Source organism: Bombus bifarius, unplaced genomic scaffold (genome assembly GCF_011952205.1).
Source record: "Bombus bifarius isolate JDL3187 unplaced genomic scaffold, Bbif_JDL3187 scf7180000007990, whole genome shotgun sequence".
NCBI lineage: Eukaryota > Metazoa > Arthropoda > Insecta > Hymenoptera > Apidae > Bombus > Bombus bifarius.
Genome location: NW_022884371.1, coordinates 539,022 through 562,920, shown reverse-complemented (window position 1 = coordinate 562,920; position 23,899 = coordinate 539,022). Strand labels below are relative to the sequence as shown.

General features: G+C 43.0%; 2 protein-coding genes across 6 annotated transcripts in view; one reads left to right on the top strand and one right to left on the bottom strand.

Moving 5' to 3' along the window:
- LOC117205321 (very-long-chain enoyl-CoA reductase) overlaps positions 1-23,899 on the top strand; it is a 146,831-nt gene that overhangs the window by 33,921 nt on the left and 89,011 nt on the right. The gene's annotated exons all lie outside the window — the stretch shown is intronic.
- The window catches only part of LOC117205320 (facilitated trehalose transporter Tret1-2 homolog), a 121,983-nt gene that overhangs the window by 30,812 nt on the left and 67,272 nt on the right, over positions 1-23,899 (bottom strand). The window contains exon 1 of one of the 5 annotated variants that reach the window (XM_033443608.1): positions 13,338-13,525. The exons of the other annotated variants lie outside the window; for them this stretch is intronic. The gene's annotated coding sequence lies outside the window, so the exon portion shown is untranslated. Of the gene's footprint in view, positions 1-13,337; positions 13,526-23,899 lie in introns of those variants that run through there. 5 annotated transcript variants of the gene reach the window in all.

The window sequence follows — 23,899 nt, the reverse complement described above, 5'->3', positions numbered from 1 at the left end:
AAAGAAGAACGTTTGCTGCCTTCGAGTTCAGACTCGTTAGAACCCTACATCCTCCAATTATATCACGCCACTGTCGAAACAGTCAAATCGTTTCGATGAAATCCATCGACGTTAATTGCTTTGACTAAAAATCTACGGCCCAACAAACCATCCCGAAACTCTCCACCAATCAGCGTGCCAATAATCGATCCTTCCATTCTTCTAATTTATTTTCGCCACAAAACCAAAACGACTCATTAAAACGTACAGAAATCGCACGAAAGCGACGAGTTAATACGTCTGTCCCCAGTTAACAGTTTAATTGCGCTACGTGAGCTCGAGTCGTGGATCGTTGAATCGACGAGTGTTTCTCGTTTCACAGGGCCCGTTAGACGATCGCTGCACGGTTCCACGCCTGTTTCGCATTCTACCGGCGCGACACACCACGCGAGTATCGCTTACAGCGCACGTAACACCACGTAGCTATGTAATTTCTCTGTCAGCCAGGGACACGCGGCTCTGCGTCGTCGTCGTGGTCGTCGCGACGCCCTTTCGTTCCTCTTTCTCCAGCTGCATTTCTAGGGTTATACCGCTGGTCGTCGACGTCGTCGTGTACGTACGGATTCGGCACGTTCTTCGTGCGGCGCGTCGACCTTTCGCACCCACGTCCGGATCGGTGTTCCATTTCGACGTCTCTCGTGACGCTCGCTGTCCAAACGAACGTACAGCCAAGCCATTCGTTCTCTCTAGTTCGAATTACGTCGCTGGTCCGCGAAATTGGACGGATATCTCGCGGTCGGATCGCTCGAAATCGACGACTGTGACGCCTCTTCGATTACGACCCAACCTGGAATTCGAACGCTTCCCGGTGTTTCCAGCGAAATTAGAACGAACGTTTACAGAGGTTTGGCCGCGGATGCTTCTGAATCGGTCGTGAAATTTTTTTCTTTCACGAGAATCAAACACGTGCCGGTTTGCGTGTTCCGATGGAATATCTTGGATGTTGCAGGTGCAAGCGAAGTGATATCGGTTTCGATTGAATTAGGTGACCCGTTTTGTGTATAAATGTAAGCTTCTTCGAATCCGACCAACATTTCGACATTGAACGTTGCGTGTCTCTGCTCGTTGCGTAAATGTCGTACTATTGCGTGCCTATCGTCGATGAGTTCGTAAAAAGATGTACCGCTTTCTGTCGAATTGTATCTTGTATTTTTAATCGCGATTTGTGTATACATTAGTATCCAATTGCTTGTCTCGTAAATTTTTGTTCCATTTACCACAGAGGATGATTAAATTTGCCTTTAGCGATAAATACCATTAACGATAAAAATGTGCGTACACGAACTACTATTAGATTGTTCGAAGCGTGTCTTTGTTTTACAGGTACGTCTTTTACAACGATGCATCTTTATACAAACATGAAATCCAATCTGTCGAACGTTGTGATTTTTATTTTGATAGAACAAACGTAATTCGAGAAGATAATATAAAACGGAAAATGTGCATCCATTATTTCCTTATAAAACGAAAGAAACTTTTCGGACGACCTAATACTTACGGGCGGAAAATTTCTTAATTTTAATAATTAATTGAATATTTCCAGAATCAAATAATTCACTACGACGGAAATTATCGGCTGGATTTTCAAGCAGTTCGTCTTTCGTGTAAAATACGTATGTAGCTGATGTTAGCTTGAATGCAGAAAGATCAATGGATAAAACGATTGACTAAATCAAAGACGAACTGCGTTCCTATATATCAGAGTGGTGAGCTTCGAGCGGTTAAGAGAGTATCTGAATCAGAGCACGCATTCTTCGAATAGCGACACAATTCTGTCCCATCTTTTCTCTCGTAAATTCTCCTTCCATTTATGAAAATTCCCAGTTTCAGCGAACATAAGCGATAAGTCGAGGGGCAACGTTAATCGCTTCGAACGAGAACAGTCGGACTGGAATTGTGACAAACAGTTCGGTGTTGCGTTGGGCGCCTATAGGCGAACTCGTTTAAAAATAAATCACAGTAGCATCTCAGCAGCACATCACAGATACGAAAGCGACGGAATGTCGAGTTGCCCCAAATTAGATCGCGACTTATCTAAAAGCGCGGTTTAACCCATTTAACGTTAATTTGATGTGTGCACCTGTGCGCAAGGGGCAATGGATCCCCGGGATCCTGTTAAAGGTATTAAAAATCCGCGGATTTTTCCACAGCTTCAGCGCGGAAACGCGATCGCGTTCTCCTCGCCGAGGCACTTTGTCAGCAAAAATACGTCGAACAGCTACTTTACCGAAACGCCAGTCTTTGCAACAAATCGGTAGAAATGGAATATTCCTGTGTGTAAGATTAAATCGTAGCTTTTAGTTTCGTCATCGACTTCTCTTAGACGCTTCGTTTGAAAAATAGAAATAATAAAGGAAATAAAATATCGTACTTGAACGCGTAATGGACAGATAATGATTTCAGGTGGCGTATTTTGCTCGTTCACTCGTGCAAAAATTGGTCAGCAATAACAACTCAATTATAGAGTGACAACAGGTGAGAATATACTTAATGTTCAAAACATGTGCAAAAACACGATTGGCTAGTGGATGTGGTTAGCTGTAAAATGGCTGATCCGTAGTGTCTTAACTTTCTCATCTCGCGTGATAGAACAGCAATAGGGAGCCGCTGCTTTCGCGTTTGATGCCTCATTAATGCGTAGTTTGCGAAATACGCGAATATATAAAACGAAATAAGATACTTGCCTATCACTGTATATCATCTAAATCCACTTCATAGAAAAGTAGTAAAGAAACTCGTTTACTACGTTCTATGTGTCCCAAGTTTACGTTTCGAAGAGAGAAAGCAGCAGACAATGCGTGAAACATAATAGAACGTTCCACCTGCAACTCCGTTTAATAGAAGCATAGTAAAAGAATTTCTATTACAACGTTCAAAAATAGACCATTCTGCCAAAAATTTCGCAGAGAGCCAGAAAATTTTTTCAATTTCAACGAACTGTATCTTACTAAAAAAAAAAAAAAAAAAAAAATAGCCAAAAGCTTCTAGTAGTATTACGTTCGATATTTCCTAACCGCAAATTCCGTGAGAGAGAAAAATACTGAAAATAACGATCGAGATAAAATGTTGCACCGGAGTGTTAGCAAAAATTTCACGGAAATATTGTCCAATTCCAACTTCCAATTCCACTTCGTAAAAAGATAATAAAAAGCTTCCACTATCGTCGTCTCTTATCGTAAAATTTCCTAAAAGAAGGAATACTGCAAATCACAATGCGTGTAAAATATTCCGCTGTATTATTAAAAATTTCGCGAGAAACCAAGAAATATCGCAATATGCCAACGATCGGTTCACCGATCGTTTCGGGCAGTTCGACATGAAAAAATCCTGCAACGCGGTGTTCGTACGTTTTCCACGCGGCGGGCAAATATTTGCGGCTTCCGTAGCCAAGATGGTTTCCTCGTGTTTCCCAAAGAAACACGGAAATCTCGGTGGCAAACAGCGGCTTTCCTTTCGGAGACGATCGAGTCGTTCGCGGTTTTTCACGAGTCTCGTCGATCATCCTAAAATTTGTTAGAGAACGCCCACCAGGCACAAGCGCTTCCGCCTCGCGTGTCTTGGATATTTACACACGAAATTAGACCCGAGTTCCGCGAGCATCGCTCGCAGACACGTCCTCTTCCTCTTTCGCTTCTTCTTCTTCTTCCTCTTCTTCTTCTTTGTCTCTGGTGTTCCCGCGCCAGTTCGTTAAATTTTCATTAGACCGGACCACAATACGCAATTTGTCAGCTTTATAAATATGGAGCGACGCGATGGCAGAACGTTTTTAGATGGCTCAAAGAGTGGTAATGAATATGTGATTCGTACGTGTTTGAATCGGTCGACGACGCTTGTACGTGGGTGTTCCAGTTATTTATTCTACATTCTTGCATTGATTCATTGGTGTAAGTTGATTAGAAGTTTGTTAAAGCCCACGCGTCGTCTCTTTAGTTCGAAATAAAAAACATAATTGACAAAAGTTTATCGCTTTGTGTTGACTCATCTCGTAAATAGTGTGGTTTTTCTCAGTGTTTGTCGTAAGTCATCGCCGTAGACGTTTTGTGAAATTTGTAGAGAAAACGTTCACAGAGGAACATAGAGTAGCATAAGAAATGCCGGCCGATTGCCAATAGCTAATTTTCTGTTGGCGCTGGTAAATATTTACGAAGTGTGTGAACTTGAAAAGCGCCTGTACCGTTGCTAAACTGCCATTTATGTAAAATTAAACTGCAATGGACTGCACGACCTATTCGCCAATAAGAGAAGCGATATATGTATTTACACGAAGGAGCTAATGAATCATATTCTCTTCATATTGACTCGTGCAGAGTCCATTTTTGGCTAAGTGAAAGTATCTATCGTGTTTTTATGACACGCCAGAGAAGAGGAATTATGCAACAGCAGATATTACGTTCGTAAATCAAATTCGAGAGATTTGTTATGCAAATATGCGTGACATGTAATTTTGGAGTAGACGGACGTGTTCTTGGGCGTGGAGAGATGGAAACCGATGCGCCGATGTCGGGTGTCACGCAGATTAAAGTGAAATGGCGTTCACACAGCAACGGAAGTCATTCACTAGCTGCGCAGACGGGATACACTAAATGTGGAACGTCGAGTGGTCGTCGACTTGAATAAATAATCGGCTTTTACGAGCGGAGAATTGTTTGCAGCCGTTTCTCATCGATGACCGTCCATCGAATTTCCAAAAAGTAACCTTGACGATCGTTCCATCACGATCTATCAGGAAAATAAACTTTCTCGTTCATTTAAATCGTGAATATGAAATCTCACGAACTTACGTTTAAAAAAGTGACTTGTTGGAAATACAAGTTAAACATTTGAGAAATCTCAGAAATATCTTCTATCCCGTCTAGACAATGAACGAATCGTGTAGAAATCTCTTCGATGAAATACACATTGTTCGAAAGAAAGCGCAATGAAATTTTTATTTGAAAAAGGAAACCACGTCCCACCGACCTAATATCTTCGAGAAAAAAGCATCGTGTTTTTCATTTCGAAAAAATCCAGCAGCAGCGTGGAAGTTGGTAAAATCGATGGAACGTCGGTTCCGAGCGTCATCGGGCCATCGTCGCGCCGACAGATAACTGCTGAGAATAACGTTTTCCGTGTCCTCGTTTGAATGGTAATCGTACTTTTGGTTTCTTCTATTCAGCATTGTGCAGGGCCGAGCTATCGCGCGCATAGGAACGCCACGCCACGTACATACACCATGCTCGTACAATCGGGAACTTGCAAATGGCAGTGGCACTTTTACTCGAGACCTGGACGCGCAGCCCCTATTGTTCTAGCCGAGTTTTAAAGTGCGCCGTTCGAACTCTGACATTGGCCTCCGCTCGACTCGGTTTTAGTAGCCAACTATGCGGTTATAAGCGAGGGTGCTCATATCGCCTGTCGAACTTGTCTCGCGGACCCCTGCCGTACCAGAACCCTTCCTCGCCGTCTGAATGCAATTTGCTCGCCAGGCAATTACAACTGTTTCCTTTCGGGGTGACAGCGCGTGAAAAATTGCTGGAAATATCCTTTGCTATTACTCGCTTGTGCTATTCTAGTCACTGGAGATAAAGATGAGAAAATATTAGCAAAGATTTTACTACCGATGACTCACCGCCTTGTCCCTGGGCCATAATAGAAATAGAAAGCAGCAACTATAGGAAGAGAAACGAATCAAAGAGGAAAACGTTAAAGATAACGAAACTACCGTCTATTTAACAGTTTCCACGGTGAATAGCTATGATCTTTCAATCACTTGCAGCTGCCAGTGTTCCTCAAACCGAAGCGAAAATCTATCTCGACCAGCTACGTGCCCGTGTTATAGAAAGTACGAGTAACACTGGCAGGATCTTATTTTCCTGTAAAACGATACAGTTGCACGTATCCTAGACACGTCTGAGCACCGCTGAACCCTAGATACGTCTCGTATATACGCGTCCGATGTATTCAAAGGTGCAACCCTTTCATTAGCGTGTGGGCCACGCGCTCTATTATCCCCAACAAAACATCCGATTCCATTGTCAGGCGTGGAACAATGCCGTGCCGCGGTCACGTGTTCTACTTTCGATCATTATTCGCGAAGTGTGCATAAAATTGGCAAATTGCGCGTGGATCCTCTTCTCCTCGTCTGGCTTGTCGTCCGAGGAAATTTTTCCATCGATACTCCGCCGCTTCTTCTTCTCCCTCGGCCGATGACAGCTGTCGCGCCTTCGTCGAGATCCTACTCCAGAAAGACAAAAAGATCGAAAGACAAAGATCGAGGAGAAAACGATCCTCTCTCTACGCTCTACACGCCTCTTCCCCTGTCCGCGTCTCGTTTCTCCCTGTCGACTCGGATCGATTCGAGTGCTAGCACGCTTCTGGGTTGCCGCCCCTTATTCCGTCCGACGGTACAATGGGCCGTGTATCGAGAATTAAAGGTCGATTAAATGGAAAAATCGTCACTGCCGCCGCTGGCAGCGCCGTGCGGGGGTACAATTTGCCCGAATAAATTGGACGAAGTGTTTGATTGATCGGATTTTATTGGAGCGCATTGCCGCGCCTCTCGCCCCGGCCAACCTACCCCGACTTCTCCTGACAGTTTTGACAGCTGTCGCGGTGCAGTCGTGTCTCCTGGTTAGATAAAAGCCTTACGAAACGATCATTTCCTCTGTTTCGATCGGCAAACGCGTCGCGTTTCAATTGGACACGTTCAACAGCCTCGTGAGATCCTTCCTGGAGGCCGCGTTTTCCAATCGACCTGTCGCCGTCCATTGAAATTCAAACGCCGACGAAATCTCCGGGGGGTGGAATTTATTTGTCCACGATGTTTTCTTGATAAACGTTATATTGGCCTTGTGTAGCCTGATCTTGTATACGATCTTGTACACGATGCATGGACCGTTCAAGGGTTCGACCGGTTCCAGATCTCTCTGCCCCTCGATTTCGAATAAAAGGGATCCGGAGAAGAGGGTGGGCGCGCGAGCGTCATCGACGCGATGAATATGCAGAAATTTCGTAGCTTTGTCCCAGTAATAGCAGTGGCCAAAAAAAAAGAGAGAGAGAGAGGAGCGAGAAAGGTTTGGAAAAAAAAGAGGCAGAACGAGGAGGACGCTTCCTAGAAAAGCTTGGCACGTGCTTCGTTTCGGACAAGAGGCAAATTACGAGGAGGCGACCAGTTTGCAAACATCCTTCTGTCGTAATAATTAGAGACAATGAAATCTGCAAAGGGAGGAGGAACAACGAAAATATTAGGCCACAATACGAGCGCATTCTTCCACGGATTACCTGTTTGCCTCTCGCTTCCATACCGCTCTGTCCTTTCTACGGTTTTGGCCTTCGAACGAATTCACCGCCACTTCAGCATCGATTGTTCCACTGTTATGCAAATTTCACTGGCGCGCGCTGTCGCCACTGATTAACCAAGCGAATTCTATTTCCCCGTAGGCAGTTTTAGCCAATTGTCTTTCATCGATAGTATTTCTTTTTTTCTTTTTTTCTCTTTTAATTCCTCGTAAATTAAACAAGACTCTGACGCTTTAAACGTTGATCCACGTATTAACACGTTGACCGCCACGACACTCGTATTCCGGTGTCAGCAAAGTTTCTGCTCAGGCCACGCAACCCATATTAGGGTGTCGCTTATTTGACTACTTGCGAAGGATCGTCGTAGGTATTTGAAAAGATATTCCATAATAATAAATTGTAATAATAGTTGAATTGTTATAAAATAAAAATACGAAAATGGTTTGTTAAAAGAATTATTTAGAATGTAAAACTTTAAAGCATTTTATACATAGTCGAAGTTGGTCGGTACAATTTGGACAATAAGTTGTTGTTTTCTTCAAATTCTTTTGTGCCTTTGTTCGGTCCATTCGACGTCTTTTATTTGCATAACATAGTTTACACGCGCTTCTAATGCTTCTTCCGGAATCATTTTTCCGAACGACGATATTATGCTGACTCCGTCGAAGACAAGGATTTTTTGCATTTTCGGACAACCCTAATAATTTTGCAACTAATAATCGTCTAAATATTCTAATATTTATATTTTTTCTTGTTGCAATTTTGTAAACCGTCAAAGCGTTTACAACAGAAATTCGCAGAAAGAATCGAATGCCAAGTTTTCCGTACCATTTGATTCCTTTTCTAATTGTGGTGGCATAAGAAACCATTTGGTCGGAATATTCTATACCACACTTTCCTTCGTTATATTCAACAACAGCTAGTGGATTTAATGTTGCGAACAAATGAAACGAAAGATCATTCTTAAGACCTCCGCTTGAGCGATTCGCATTACTAAAATATCGATGGGAGCACCTAGCAGAGGACGCTTGGTACTGCTGTACGCGTGGCCTGACGGAGATTTCTTTGAAAACACGCGTGGCAGTCAACGCGTTAATCAAACCCTAAAAGTATGTCTTAGATTCGTTAAGAATATTTCAAGTCAAATTCCACGCGGAAAATTGAAACAAACTCACCGTAACAATTTATCAAATGGAATTGTTTCGCAACTTTGCTACCCTCGTTCGTTAACGACTACTATTTCTCCGATTTATTCACCGTTTCCGCCAGCGTCCATCTCCAGGCAACGTTTCACACCACGTAACGTAACGATGCGAGGATCAAGCGATACGAATCCACGGACACGGTTCTATCACAATAGGAAGCGGTCGTCGAGTGATACTTCCGACAAGGCAATCCACTGAAATAGATGAAGATACTCGTCGCAGCGCGCGTCACTCCTCGCCGTACGCACGTGCGGAAAGCGATCTCTCCTCTTCCTGATCGTCTCCACCGACTCTATTGCAACCACTATTATCGCGTAATCTCTTCTTCGCGAGCCTAACACCGAGCGTCATTTACCGATAAACGAAAGATTCTTTTACCTACATACTCCTGAAATTCCTCATTTGTCAATTATTAAAATCTTAATGTCAAATTTCCAACGTTAAAAATCAACGTAGATGGAAACACGGCCAACACCTTCAAACCTAAATTATCAAAGCTATCCATTTTGATCGAGAAAATACCAAACGATTTAAACCTCGTCAATATCCATTAAAAAAAAAAAAAACAACATCGATAAGTTTCGATAACGGAAGGTCTTCTCCAGTCGCTAATCCGGCAGTTTCGATCTCGATAATTTTACGATACAAAGGCGCCTATAGCTTCGATTATCGGATGCTTTGTTTCCCATACGAAGCTTGGATTCCGTGATCGAAGTAAATTCGTGGAACGTTCGATGCAACGACCAAGTTGCATTACGTAGCTCGTTCATTCACTGGTTTCATTCAGCGGGGTGTTTCACTGGCCGAGCCACAGCGTCCACGTTGAATGAAAACGCGTGGAATTGATCTGGTTGATTTATTCGCTCGGTGGGAAGTCTGGTATTAGAAATACTCGGTGAATTGTTCTTGTGATGTTTCGCCTGCAAGATTTATAGTAGCCATCCTGCCTCTACGTTTCTCTGATTATCAATAACGGAAAAAGACGAGCATAAGTATCAAGAGTAGATGAAATTGATCGACTATAGACGTTTTCTTGTCGTTACAGCAACGTATGAAATTAATCTGTTTTAATAAATACCGGCGCGAGCAAGTCAGATATCGCAGGATTTATGGAGTTGTCATTAAGGCAAGGGACGAACGGGAATCGGCGAGTTTGTTTTTGTCGAACGAACGAGCAGATACAGCCAAGTGCAAGGAATCGAATCGGTTTGTTTGTGTTTTCTCGTTCGCCGTGGCTCGCAAGATTTATGGAATCGGCGCTGTCAAACGAAATTTAAGATACCGGGGAATTTATGACGATGATGCTTTAAATATCTCTGGCCACAGATAATTTTGGAAAACTTGGTTACAAAGGATCGACTCGCTTTCGTTTATCACGTGCAAGTTTGCTTAGAGAAAAGATCAACAACAGAATTCTCGTTACGCTGTGCTTTTTTTACGAGGCTCTTGGGCGAAAGAGGTTTTTGCGTTCTAAACGCAGGAAACGACGCTCATTGGTTTCGAGTACAGAAGTGTTTTCGACTGCGGTACATGTGTCTTGAGGAAAAAGTTCGACAGCCAACCGGCAGCCGCGCTCTCCCTCTTTTTCCACGGACTCCGTGTTTTCGGTAACTTCACGGAATCAAAAAATGTAAACTCTAGCGAGAAATTACGTCCGCTTCTTGTTGACAGTTTTTTCTTCCTAGTCGAGAGCGATGCTCGACGTTTGTTTTCCTCGTTGCAACATATTTTATCGTTGGAACTAGCAGCTCTAAAATATCAAGTAAAAATAAGCTTAATTGAATTAATTGAAAGGAGGAAGTAAGACATTATCTATACGTAGACTTTACGGATAATTATTCAAATTATCAAGAATGTTGTAAATCTGTGAAATTTCTAGGAAAATTTATGAATTGGTCATGTTGACACTCTGATAATTTTGGTGTTAACGAGACGCGAGAGCTTTCTATACGACAAAACCGTCTCGACACTTTTTTTTCAGTAAACACGGGGCGACACTGTTTTCTGTTAAATTAACAGATTTGCAGCTTTGAAGATAGCTTCGTTTGATCTACTCTTTAGCGTGGCGTTCGCGAGATTACTGAGAAGTAGGTTACGACATTTTTCTTCAAACGATTTATGTTCCACCACTTTGTATCTCGAACCAAAAGCAATTCCACAGAATCGATAAATATGGAACTCGATCCGGTTTCACCGAGTATCAACGTGTAACAAGATTTTTTACGTATTCCCGGGTTTAGAACGTTTTTAAGAACACCGGCAAAAAAATTGTCGATTAAAAATTCGAAAAAAAAAAAAAATTGTACAATCTCGATGCTGATTCGATCTCAGAAAGCAGAGCATCGGTCAATTATATCGGCTGTTTTCGTACGATTGTTCTAAACACGTGCGCTCGAACGTCCCCAAGGAACCTGACTCACGAAACCCTCTCATATCGCATTCCAAAGGAAAACAAGTCGAATTCAGAAGCCCGACACCCTTGCCTCTTCAAAGCTTCCCACAGTCCTTAATCTCCCTCGCTTACTCGATAAATTACGTACAATATTGTACAAAAGTCTTAGACCATCCGTGATACTAGTCTCGTAATAGCGACTAGAGATACTGTTAGGGAATATTTCACGAATTAGACATTTCTATTCGGTTTGTACGAAATTACTCCAAAAAGATATTCCGCTTAATTTGCTTAAAATAACAGAACCGAATACCTTTCTGTCTATGAGCTTGTCCCAAAAGTTTCTTTCGTTCCATAAATGAAATAATAGACGCACAACATATTTTATTTTATACTGTTTGATGGATTTACGTATCATCCATTTTGTAGCAATAGAATAAAATGGATCAAACGTAATTCGATGAAATAATATGAAACAAAAAGCGTTGTGCATCTACTACTTCCTTATAAAACGAAAGGAACTTTTCGGACAACCTAATGCGCGTAAAAGTAGAAAATTTAGAAAATTCCAATTCGTCGGTTGGACTAAAACTATCACGCGACATCGTGTCGTATATTCCTTTCACAGGATTTCAGGATTTTATAGAAAAAGGACTGTTCGTTCAAATAGCCTGTCGAATTTCATCGCTTTTTTTTCACTAGAGCGAAAGGCAATTGCTTTTAATCGACGATCGGAAACGAGCATCGTCGATTGTGCGTGGCGTTCGCTAATTTCCGCCGTCGAACGATATAATATCTACCGGGCGACAATTAAAAGCGAAACCACCCTGTTCGCGCGTGAACAGCCACGGAAACGAACTTATCACGTGATATAAGTGGGAGTGCGTTAAATTACGTTCGGCCGAGAAATTATACGACCGAGTGGACTGCTAACTAACGCAGGCCTCGGAACAGGCCATTCACACCGAGACAGCCGTTCCTTCTCTCCTATGTAGATCGTACCGTTTTAAAAGCCTGCCCGCGGCTTTTTCAGCGACACGATCAACCGAATCGATCGCCACTCGTTTCAAAGCCTCGATCCGGCCTGTGACACATACAGACACACCGTCTGCAAGACAGTCTATCTTCTCCTTCTCCTCTCTGGCTCTCTTTCGAGCTTCCTTCTTTTTCTTCTTCTTCTATCTAGCATCGCTTCACCGCGACGTTTTAAGGTCGAGTCAGAGTCTAGCTTCTGTAACTTAGTCGTTCGAACCAGATCGATTCCATTAACAGTCGACTAGCGAAGGTTCGATCGATCGTCACGAACGTCGAACGGTTGATTTTCGAGTAATACAAAGAATTATCGTTGTTATGTTTCACCAGATACGCGGCAATTATTCAGGGACACCCTAGACGTCGAATCGACGAAGAAAGTTAATGTATTAGGTTGTCCGGAAAGTGTCTTTCTTTCGCAAACGGGTTTTTTAACAATGCACCTTCGTACAAACGTGAAACCAAGTCTGTGAAATGTGATTATCTCAACAGAACAAAATGGATCGTACGTAATTCGACGAGATAGTATAAAACAAAAAACGTCTTGTTTAGTTTATAATAATAACACGTGAATGTAAATGACAATTAGAACGTAATAGGCGTGACACGATTGTACGTGTCAAAGTTGAAGCAGCCTCCGCCGTGCGAGGATTAAGGGCGCCAAGGAATCATAATGGCCAAGGATCATAATGATGGGAGAATGGAAAAAGATTCGTGTCACCGTGGTAGAATTATTTTTCTCGATTATCGCGTTATCGCCAGGCCAGTCGAGTCGCTCCGTTTCACGATAACGCTGTATCTTAATACGTCTCGAGTACGTAATTATTCATGCCGCTCTTAAATAATAAGATTACGTATCGAGACGCCGCCGCGCCGCTCTATCGCGAGACGACGCTTCTGGAGGATAGCAGGGTATGGATCGACTGTTTGTACACGCTCGATTTTATACCAGTTACAGTTGTCGATACGTTTATAGTATGTTGCGCGGTGTACCTTTGATCCGGCTAACTGCCGTGCCAGAAAAACGAAACGTAAACTACAGCATAACGCGCGACAATATTTACAAATACTCAAATACATGTAAACATACATGTATTTGCAGATACGCAAATACATGTAAACATACATGTAAAAATACATTTCATAGGTCAAACAAAAAAGAAGTTGTCAATTTGTTGAAATTATATCGTATCGTCATGGGAAACGAGCGCGTGTGCCAAATTTCAGATTTCCAGTTGGTCGGGAAGTGGGTGAAATTTCGCTTAGAGAATTCAACCCCGTTGAATCTAACCCCAACCTAACCCCGTCAGACAGACAGATAGAAAACTAAGCCAGAAAAAAAAAAGGAGAACACTCGTAGGAACGAAACGCATTTCGTATAAACAACTTACAGTGAAAAGCAGTCTCGCTGTCACAAGCCACGTGGTTTACGCCGGAATACGCCGCAAGCACGTGTTACTTTGCCGCTGGTACCTAGACTGCTCGGTCTCGCTCACGATCTTCAACCCTTTCCAGTCTTTTACCCCGATCTATGTCCAACTACCCGATGCTTCCATCAAACACCAAGTTTCCCGCCTTTTTTTTCTACGCACTTTCGAGTGAAATCCTCTGCTTCGCCTCTGCCAAATTCGATCCGATTGGATCCGGTAGCGCGACCGTACGACGAAGGATTCTGCCGTTGTTCCTCGCGGCTCACTGTTTTCCCCCGTTAATCAATCCCGCGGCGACGAAAATAAATTCGTATATCAACCGTGACACAATTACCCGGCATTCTGCCGGAGGGAAGCACGATGATTTACGAGCCACGGACCGCAGACGGTCAATGACAGTGCATGTGCGCGGCCACGGCAGACAGCGAATCGTCTTAATTAGGCGCGATTAAGCGAGACACGCGTTTCCCTCCCGCTGTATCGTGTACACGGCTGCCTTGCTTCGTATTCCTGCGTGTCTGTCCCCGTGCCAGACGACCGATGGATGGACCGAAGCGCGACAGAAACGATGGAGCCTCGTTGCACCGCGCGACTTGTCCGCCTGCTGACCATCGTAACACTGAGCTCTCTTTCCGAGCGACGAGCATAGGGCTTCGAGCAACGACAGCCTCACCGTCCCGCGCTGCCACCGAACTACCGCCGTCTTGCTCGCTCGCAAACGCTTAACACGCCCGTCTTCTCTCTTTCTCTATGCCGGTATTTCTGCCCCACGTGTGTACGCACGTGGCCGCGCGCACACCAGCCAATGCTCCGTCAAGTCGATCGTCGTGAATCCTTCGGAACGCCATCAACTCCACGAGGACTCTTCCGGGACGCTGGGACAGGAACGCTGTTCCAGGGAGAGGACGTTTTGAACAAGGTGACTCGAGAGGGACTCTACCGAGACGTATTCGCCCGCGTGGTTACGGCAGATCGATCGTGGGTGCAACGCTGGTTTCGTGGTACACGGGGCTTATTATCGTAGCATTTGTGGGTTGAATTTTTTATTGCGTCACTTTCAGCGGGCGGGAGATCAGGGTGTTTGGTATAGGTTGTGCTAGGTTTTACGGGCTAACTGTTTAGAACTACCACATCGGTCAAATTGACTGCTTTTACAATTTTATTTTAAAATTCCTACTTAATTAATTCCTAATATAATGAATTTCATTTTGTTCTTTATGCATTCGAACTGAAAATAATTTTGTATCGAGGCTACTTATACCAATACCAGTCAAAATGGTACTTGTCAAAGTTTAAAAGGGTCCTGCAATCTGTTTATCGAACCTCAATTAACCAGTTTCCTCGTTTTGCACAACTTTCCACACGTTTTTACAATTTTCACTGCGTATCATTCGATACGACGATATCGGTTATCAGGAAAATTCCCGGTCGATCGCTAGATCGCTAGATACTAACGCTAGAAATACCACACCAGTCAAAATGATTGGTTCTACGATTTTATAAATGTGTCAACCATCGTTTAGGGATCATGGTCCCAGATGGATTAATAATACCAAAAATAATGAATTATTAAAATTAATTAAATAACAATTAATAATACCAAACATAACATGGAATTGCTTCTGTAAGAAAGTAATAAATCAATAAATATACAAATATTCTATTAGTACGTATTTTTTAAAGGCCAGTCATTTTCACTGGTTTTTGGTAGAAATAGCTTCGTGTTGACTATCCCTGATTCTAGCGTTAAGTTGTTTTGGGTTGCCAGATGCGTGAATTTTGTTTATGGTCGCGTGGTCTTGAATTTCCACCGTTTGCAAATATTTATCGCAGGTTGTGATAGACTCGAGTAGCTTCAGATATTTCCTCGTCTCGCAAAACCGTGGAATATCGAGCGATCTGTTGTGCGCGAGATATTCTGCCATTACGTGTAAGCTTTAGGATAAGTTTAAATATTCTGCTGTCTCGGAGTTACAAGCATTGTCTCGTACGTCAAAGCTGAAACAACGCGCGAGGACTCTTGTGAACAATTTGCTAGACAAAGAAACACGATGTCAGGTATCTTCTCGGTTTCGTCGAGGGATCTGACCCGTTTAATCCGAATATATCTTCGTTTCAGAAGATCGACGCCTCTTTCGAAACAAAGAAAACCTTTCTTCTGGATTTACGAAAGTCTTAATCGCGTTTCACCCTGCTTGCTTCGATAAGCAAAACGATTTTGATTTTTCGAGAGAAACTTTCTCAAAATTACGCGCGTTATTCTCTCGTTTTCAATAGTAGAAATTGTTCGATGTATCGAGACAAACTTGAGGAAGATAACGATTCTTTCGTTTCCAACAAAGGAAAATGCATGATTGCAGATGATAAATTACTTTAAAAAGAGTTTGAAATACTTTACTCGTCTCTAGTTATCGTATGTCACACTTTGAATGCGCATCTCAAATATGAAACCAGGCATAATCGCGTGAAATTGCTTGAAAGTGTGCGACACAAATTTCCATGATACATCGTCTTCAAGTTTAACAAAACCGATACCCAAAACTTGCCACAATCATAAAAATATTCTTAACACTTTAAATATGCTCGATCTTGAACAACGTAAAAGCAGACTTTGGTCTTTTCTTCTTCTTTTCTTAAAATCCTCAGTCGGCCGAACGACTGTCTAGAAATTCTTGAACTTCTTAAATTATACGCATTCCCCGGATGGCGGCAACTGTTTCGCATCGAACTGGCTCAGGTAACTCCGATTGTATCAATAGACTTTGCCCAACCTCGAGCGAGACTGTACCTCGGACGAAATTTAAAAAATCGTCAGATAAATCGTTAGTCCACGTTCCTTTTTACTTCGGTTCGTGCATCCGACACCGAAAGACCTACACCCATTAAACGAATAAAAAGAAATAATAATAAATGATGCAAAGAACGTGGCTTAGAAATTTCGAAGATCTCGAGAGCGTTTGGATGTTTCGCTTTAGTCGTAGAAAAGCATCGAGTTCCGGGGGAAGCAAGCCCCACTCGAGAAAGATATCGGCACAAACGGTGCAAAGTTTGAGGACACAGAACGTAATTTCCCGTGCAAGCTATCATTACACAAGAACTCGCTTTTTCGTGGAAACTTCGAAGCGAGCGGCGGGAGAATCGTCGGTATCTGAAAGTTTGTCGACAGTTTCGCCGGGGAATCGATAGTCGAGCGTGCAAAGTCGAATCGAAAGGTTCCGAGAAACCCCTGCGAGCTCGTGGCTATTCCTCGAACGAATATACGTTTCATTAAAGCGACTGGCCGCCCCCTTTTTTCGCAAACTTTCAATTACTCCAATGATTAAGAGCTTCGAACGCGAAATTATCAGCTATCGCAACTCTTGTGCGATCGAACACGCGTGGAAAGCTTCCTCAGACTAATAGCTTCATTTCTAACCGTGAGACACGAACGTTCATAATTTTCGCGGCTCATGAAATTTTCATTCGCCGCGAATAGCATCGATTCGCTTAATTACTCGATACAGCACGTTTCATTACTCGACTGTCGCTGTGTAGGTCGCATAATATGATAAATTATTGACATTATATACCCGAGAGGACGATCGCGAAGTAACTGGTTTTATTTCGCCAATTAGCATTATCCTGATTAACCTTCTTCAGATAGGATGGCTATTTAAGCCATTTTAACTATGAGAATTTAATTAATCGTCTAATTCAGAACTGGAGGAAAAATTGTATTATTTTAAGAAATATGAAACGACGATTCGAAGTTATCGTGTGAGAAAAATAAAAATCTGATGAAAATCGTAAAAACTTTTGCGAGAATATTATATATTGGGTTGGCAACTAAGTGATTGCGGATTTTGTCATTAATAATCACTTAGTTGCCAACTCAATAATATTCATCTCGTAATGGAAAACAAAACGAAGCAAATCTTATTAACAGCTGGTAAATCGAGAATATAATATCAAAGGTCGATCGTGCAATACTGTTATTTTATTCGGCTCAGCCTGTAATCGTTTAATAAAGACCGTACAGCTTCGTTTTCGCAAATCATTCGACAAGCCATTACGATTCTCGTGCGCTCGACGATGCACGCGAATAAGTGGATACCTGTTCATTAATTATTTGTACCTCACAAAGGAGGTTCGAGATCGCAACAGTTTTCATTCGTTTCAGCCGCCAGACTCTACGCGATCGTGTAATTGCGATTACATCAAAGCTTGTCGAACGGTGAAGAGCCTCGTTTCTGCGTATCACTCAGCGATTCGTCGAAGCTCGGCTGTGACTACTTTTATTAATTGTTCGGATAAACGTTATATTCGAAGATAAACAACTTCATTCTCGCGAATCACGCCATAATTTATTTCGTACGTTTTACCGTGCTCGATGATTAAACGTGTTCATCGTCCGCTTATACAACGTGTCAAGAAATGTTTTGATACTTTCTACAAAAGTAAACCCTTTCGGATGTATCACGTTCCTTGTGGAAAGCATTTTGAAATGTTGTTAACACCAGTTTGAAAGAAGTCTGAAGACACAGGCGAAAGTTACAAAATATTTGTCGCGAGCTGTTCGCCATAGGATTAGAATCGCCAGTCTTCTGAGTCTCTTAGCTTCCGAGGAAAAGTCATCAGTTTCTCGAGGCCCGTCGCAGAATCGGCCGTGTTTGGCGTGCGCCGAAGAATTCCTTGAAACGTTAAAAGTCATTCTGTTGGTGAAATATCGCGCGCGTTTATCAAACATCGAGCAACAAGAACGACATTGGCGCATCAAAATTCGCTGGCAAGGTCAACCAGAGGTTCAGCGCTGTTCGTTTTTATCCATTTCCTGCGTCATCGAGCCTCGCGGAGATCGATAAGAAGCTTTGAAATGGAGAATCAATGGTTGGTCGCTGCTTGCATCGATCGAAACCAGCGAGTACATTTAACAAGTATCGAGGGAGAACGGGACGACGCGATGCGGCCAATGAATCATCCGCTCGATATGCGCGCGAAAAGGCGGAGGATTGTCGTGCGAGACGTCGGAGAGAAGAGATTCCTTCTTGGCGAATTTTTGCGCGAGAACTTTGATCCGTCTGGTATCCCGACGTTTCCACCCCACAAGGATTAAAAATATTCGGTGAAACCGCGCGTGAAACTCGAATCGCGCGGCGTGGCCCGACCGCGGTGATTATGCGACGCGGACGCACGACAACCGCTCACAATGGGTCGACGCATCGTGACAGGACAAATCTAAATGCAAATCGATAAATACTCGCATAATCTCGAAAGGCGGCGAGACGTTATGGATGCAGCAACGAGTTCTGCAGACAGACGTCGTAACACGTGCAATCGAGTTTCAAGGAGAACAAGAGAGGAAAGGAAATCGCCGGGCGAAAGATCGGCCAGAGTTTATTTATAAGAGACATTTGTTTAACCATTAACAGACGATTGATCAGCGTTACGGCGAGCAATTACGTTAACAACGATAGGAACATTGTCGTGAAACGTGCCAAGCTTTTGGAACGAAGAGCAGAGTTTGTCGGTTTGGGTTCTGAGAGATTCGATCATATTAGGTTTCGTTTTATAGGGAAATAATGGACGCACTATGTTTTAATTTAATGACAATTTAAACGACAGAAAGGTCATTGTCGGTAAAAGACAGTCGTCTGATCGCATTTATCAGGTTGTCCGAAAAGTTTCTTCCGTTTCGTAAGGTGATAATAGATGGACAAGAATTTCTGATCCATTTCGCTCTGTTTCTATCGTTACGTTCGTGCATAATTCAATAAACTAATATAAACAAAATACAATGTGCGTCTATTATTTCCTTATAAAACGAAAGGAACATTTCGAACAACCTAATATGTTCCGTAAAAAATAATTAAAATGTCTCATCGATAAATAAATCTGGATCGAATATAAAAAATTAAGCATTGGAATTAGATATATGAATACGATAAGAGAAAGATGTTTGCGAAGATGAGAGACGTAGAAGTTAAGTCACAATTAAAAGATAAAGGTTGAATCGAATTGACAAAGACCGTGTCCATCTAACTATCGATTGTTTCGAAATCGATTTGACACAGAGCGTGAAGGAGAAGCTGTCTGAAATGAAATTCCATTAACGACGGTAACTCGACGAACGTTCGTCGACTGACTGATGGTCAACCTGCTGGCTGATATGTATGCGCACCTGTGCCCTTTTACTTATGCGCGTTGCGCTCTCCGCGTTAAACGCCTCGCGACGAAACAGACACGCGATTTCCGACCGACGCGCGACGTCTCAACGTCAGGATGCCGTAAAAACGGATTTTCACCACGGGGACGGATTTTTTCGTTGCTACGTCGGATGCTTGTTTTCCTTACTCCTTTTCTCCTGCCATTTCCTCCCTTTTACACGGTCTATTTTTGACCAAATATTCGTATAGTCGATTCGGAATTTCTCAAAGCGTTGTTCGTTGATTTTTCACTGAACGTTCGTCCGATGGTTCTGTGATAGAACTTTGACAAAATTCCATTAGAAAGAGGGAGAAAAGAAAAAGATGGCATACAGAAACATGGTTTAATTTTCAAATTAAAAACAATTTTACTTCTCGCTCGTGAGCCTTGTATTTTGAGCTTCCTGTTTGCGATGAAATTTCTCGTTAAAAAAGAGATTACAAGCGTCGATGGATTTTCGTGTATACGCGGTAGCCCTCTTCTCGATTTCGTTTCTTACCGATAAAAAGGAAAGCAAGTGAATAATTCACGCGTTATTAATGTCGTCAAGATATCCATGATTGGAGTGTAAAGGGTAAACCGTCGGTGTTTCAGCAATAAACGGATCATAAAGCGAGCTGTTGTGAAAACATGCGCGTGAATGGCTCTAGTCAGAATAATCGAAACGTTTGTTTAAGCCATAACAATGAAACAAACGCAAACGCGATTACTTCTCCCTTTTGTGCCCTCGCCAAACCTTCTACAGTCTCGTTTCGCATTCGGTGTTCGCCCTTAAATTTCACCCCCAAGTACTCGTAGCTGCCACTTAAACCACTCTGTTACACCCTTGCCGAATCTTTCTGCTCTAAACGTGGCATTCATACTTGGTGCTTAGAGAGAATGGCGTAATTATCTGCAGACGCGTGTTATCGATCCGCGAACGAGGTTTATCTTTCACCTAAAACAGCCAAGCGTCAGAGACTTTTGAAACAAGCGGCACAACCGTTCTTCCACTATTCCTCAACATTCGAAATATCCTCACGTCCAACTGTGACGAAAAATCTTGACATCGCGTGATACGGTTCACGCGGCACTGACTTTCGATTTCTCGCGGAAAGAAAAAATAAACGAATGGCGGTTGTCAGCGGCGATAAAACATTTGGCACGTTCGAGAACGCCGGTAGGATTGGCGAGCGAATGCCACGTGGCTGGCAGCTGCAAAACTGTTGCTCGTGCTCAAGTTAATTGCTTCCAAATCGTCCCGAAAAAAGAATCCTATGCAGAATAAACAGAAAAATTCGTGGAACCCTCGGTGCCCACCTTTAATTCGAGAGAAAGTAACGCGTAAACCTCGAGGCTTTGGTATTTCGTCGGGACATGTCGCTGAAAGATCGTGAAATATTATTAAAAATTGCAAATGGAGGAAAGCTTGCAGCAAGCGAGTAAAGATTATGTCGTAAATAAGCAGAGAGAAGTTGGTACGATTTTTAATTTGATTCGGTATCGCTCGAGACAAGAAGAAGCACGTAATAAGAGAGTTATATATAACGACGATCGCCGGTAGTTATGGTATAATACATAACAGTGTTTCGTTTATCGCAACAACACGTGTGGCGATTATATCAATTTCGCGACTGCTCTAATGGATTCGTTTCTACGTACGTACCCGCTATGTATCTGATGATATTAAGTCGTCGGAAAAGTTTCTTTCGTTTTGTAAGAAAATAATGGATTCACAACATTTTCCGTTTTATATTATTTTATCAAGTTACATTTTGTTCTATCGAAATAAAGATCACAACGTTCGACGGATTAGGTTTCATTTTTGTATAAAGATGCGTCGTTGTAAAAGACGTGTCTGTAGAAGAAATACACTTTTCGGACAATCTGATATTTTCTTCGAAAAAAAAAAAAAAAAAGAAAAAGACGATTAATTAAAATCCCCATCGTATCTAATCCATCGCCTCTTCGCGAATACCTCGTACCGCTTATTTTAAGAAGCATACCGCGCCTCGAAATTATCGAGGAACGTGCGAAAGAAAAATAACCCGAGCAACGAGCTTCCACGAAAATGTATACAAGCCACTCGATCGCGATTCGAAGACGCTTTGGAAAAATTTCTGTGCAAGATGGCTTCGTCTGACGGAATAATTGGAATGTTCCGAGGAAAGCTTGGTTGCGCGTTCCATTCATAGGCTCTCAGGGCTTCTGTTTTCAATATTTCCTGCTTAACGATGGGATGTAGCGCGAGTATCGACAGAACGTGACGAGGAGTACGAAAACTGACGGAAAAATAACGCTCTCGAGTTTCCACTCGTTTGGCGAATAATCCTGAATAATCAGCGTACACACAGAGAGAAAAAGAACAAGTGGCGCGGGTTATTACGAGTTAACCTTTAGCCAAAGCTCGAAGTAGTCGATTAATCTTACTAGCAACGGTTTCTTATTTACCGGGTGTCGCCTTTTCTATTTTAATCCCGTAAGCAGAGTGGGTCGGTGTGGCTCGATCCATAGATAAGGATTAACCGCGCGTGCCACACGCGGATTAAAGGTAATTGATCAAGATGATCGATGCTGTACGCGTATACCACCGTCCTTTCTCTTGCTCCGTTCAAGAAAAACGTTCCTCTCCTTTTCGGCGCGGATGACGACTGATTTACTGGTTCAACGAAATCACTCGCTCGCCTGGTTAAATATATCCCTGGAAAGAAAATAAAGAGCGGCTCGGGGCCACAAGGTGAGAGAATCCGTGGACCACGTTCGAGGAATCGAATCGCGCTTTTTCGGTCCACCGAGGGTTTACTCGGGTTCACCGAAGCTCGTTCTTTCGAGCGTAGCCTTCTCTCGCGTTCAAGATCATTCGACGTTTCCTTGGAATTTCACAGACTCTCAAAGCTGCTCGATATTCGTCACAAGTTCTTTGCAGCTCGCGTTGCAAACGATCGTGCTGTATCCTATTTTCTTATTGCTGCGAGACCGGGCTTCGTATCAGGGATCGTAATCAGCCAGAGATTTCTACGATCCTCGTGGATATCGCGCTTCTTCCATCTACGCGTTTCAGCGATCGTAAATTTTCTCCAATTGGATCTTGTTATCCGGTGTTCTCTCGCGATGGACATCGAGATCGAGGCTCGATCAAAGATGAAAACGATAAATGTCGGTCAAAGGGGATCCTGGTTGTTCACGGCGGAACGAAGGCGCGTAGATACGAGTTGGAACGTCCCAAAGATAATATTTGTCGTAATAACATCTCTCGACTTGTACGCGTTTGAAGAAGCTCGACGAGCCTCTTGGAGAACCGCCCTTCCGGAACGCTTTCAACGCTTGCAACACGCGGCTCGAGCCGGTGTTTGATTTGATTTTCTGTCTCGAGACGAACGTTGACGAGGGTCCTATCGCGGCAGCTGAATTACACGAGACCCGTTGCCCCATTTTCTTCGTCGCCGTGTCGAAAACGGAAGTCTCGGCAAGAGCCTCGGACCAAGCAATCCTTCGCTTCGCTCCATCCGATTCCCAGACCGCGAGGTCTCAAGTAGCATGGTGAAACTAGCGTGTTCAGGATGGAACGCAACGTATGAGAGACGTGAAGAGCAGCTTGCGACATTTCTGTGCTTTCTCCCGTGACTAGCGGCAATTCGATTTACGGTCCTCGAATAGGGAAATTAACCTCTCAGCTTGGCGGAAGTTCGTGTCATTCGCTGATTATCGTGCGCGGTCGTTTCACGTATCGTCGTCTGTTTGGGGAAATTCTTCCAAGGAGAAAGTTGGGATGTTGAAAGACGACGAGAAAACCAAACTTACAGGGTTGGTTTCCAACATTTGAAATTTGAAAAAAAAACGAGACGAGAATATTCCACTTGGAGATTCCTCAGAAGGAAAAGGAAATCCGACAAAGTCATCCGATCGCGAATATTTGTCTTCGTTAAAATCGGACAAACTATTCGGAGAAAGATCGCTGATTTCGCAGAGTTGTGACTTTCTGGCTCTTTTATACCAATGGTATGATATCGTTTAGCAAGGAAATTCTTCGGAATAAAATGTAGAAACGGCAAGATCGAAATTCAGCGAATTAATTTTTCTCGCTAACTCTTAAACGCGTGCGAAAAATAGCTGGTTGATTTCTTTACAGTACGTTCGAAGGATATTTCGATCGCTGCCCAGAAGATTCGTATCGTCGTCGAGTCAATTGCCTCCGAAAGAACAAACTTATCGCGCTATCGTACTCGAATATCTATTCACCAAGCGTGCGAGCTGTTTATTTCACGGTGGAACGAAGAAGACAAGAGAGAAACAGCTGTATCGCCGGGCGCATTTTTTAATCGTCTTCGCAAGAGAGGAACCCATCGAAAGAACGGGCCAGA